Raw genomic sequence first — 556 nt, 5'->3', positions numbered from 1 at the left:
GAGAGGCTCTCTCCTCCCGGACAGCCCCAAGCATCGTGCCCAGGGATATCTGCTGGACCAGAGTCCCACTTGGCCCCAAGTAGCCCTTCTCCCGCCACGAGGCTTGGATGGGGTCCACACGGACGCTCCAGCCAACTGTGGGTCTGGGTCTTCGTATCCCAGGGCCCGGCTCTCACAGATTGCTCCATAAATGTTCACTGGGTTAAACTGTGTTGAATACAGCAGGAAGGCCGAAGATCAACAGGAAGCAGGGCCAACGGAAGCGGTGGGAGCAAGCGTTTATTGGGTACCTACTGTGTCAACAGGGCTGTGCCAGGTTTTCTACAATCCGAGACAGGCATCATTTTTTACAGATAAGCAGCCGAGGCTCGGAAAAGTTGAGTGACGGTTGTGTGCTCCGCATGTATTACGGCTTCCTCGTATAACTCTAGTGAGGCAGGTATTTATCCTCATTTTTACAGGTGAGGAGCACGGAGGCTCACAATGGTGTAGCAAATCCATACCCAGCTGGGTTAGGTGTAGAGCCTTCCTGACCACGCCCACGGGGCAGAGGGTT

At 54.9% G+C, this 556-nt stretch overlaps 1 protein-coding gene across 1 annotated transcript in view; it reads right to left on the bottom strand.

Annotated features, from left to right (window-relative positions):
• NPR1 (natriuretic peptide receptor 1) overlaps positions 1-556 on the bottom strand; it is a gene marked incomplete at its 5' end in the record, with an annotated part of 12194 nt that overhangs the window by 2306 nt on the left and 9332 nt on the right. The window lies entirely within an intron of this gene.

The sequence above is a fragment of the Myotis davidii genome, unplaced genomic scaffold (assembly GCF_000327345.1).
Source record: "Myotis davidii unplaced genomic scaffold, ASM32734v1 scaffold208, whole genome shotgun sequence".
NCBI lineage: Eukaryota > Metazoa > Chordata > Mammalia > Chiroptera > Vespertilionidae > Myotis > Myotis davidii.
The sequence above is the reverse complement of the archived record's forward strand: the minus strand, read 5'-3'. Positions and strand labels throughout refer to the sequence as shown.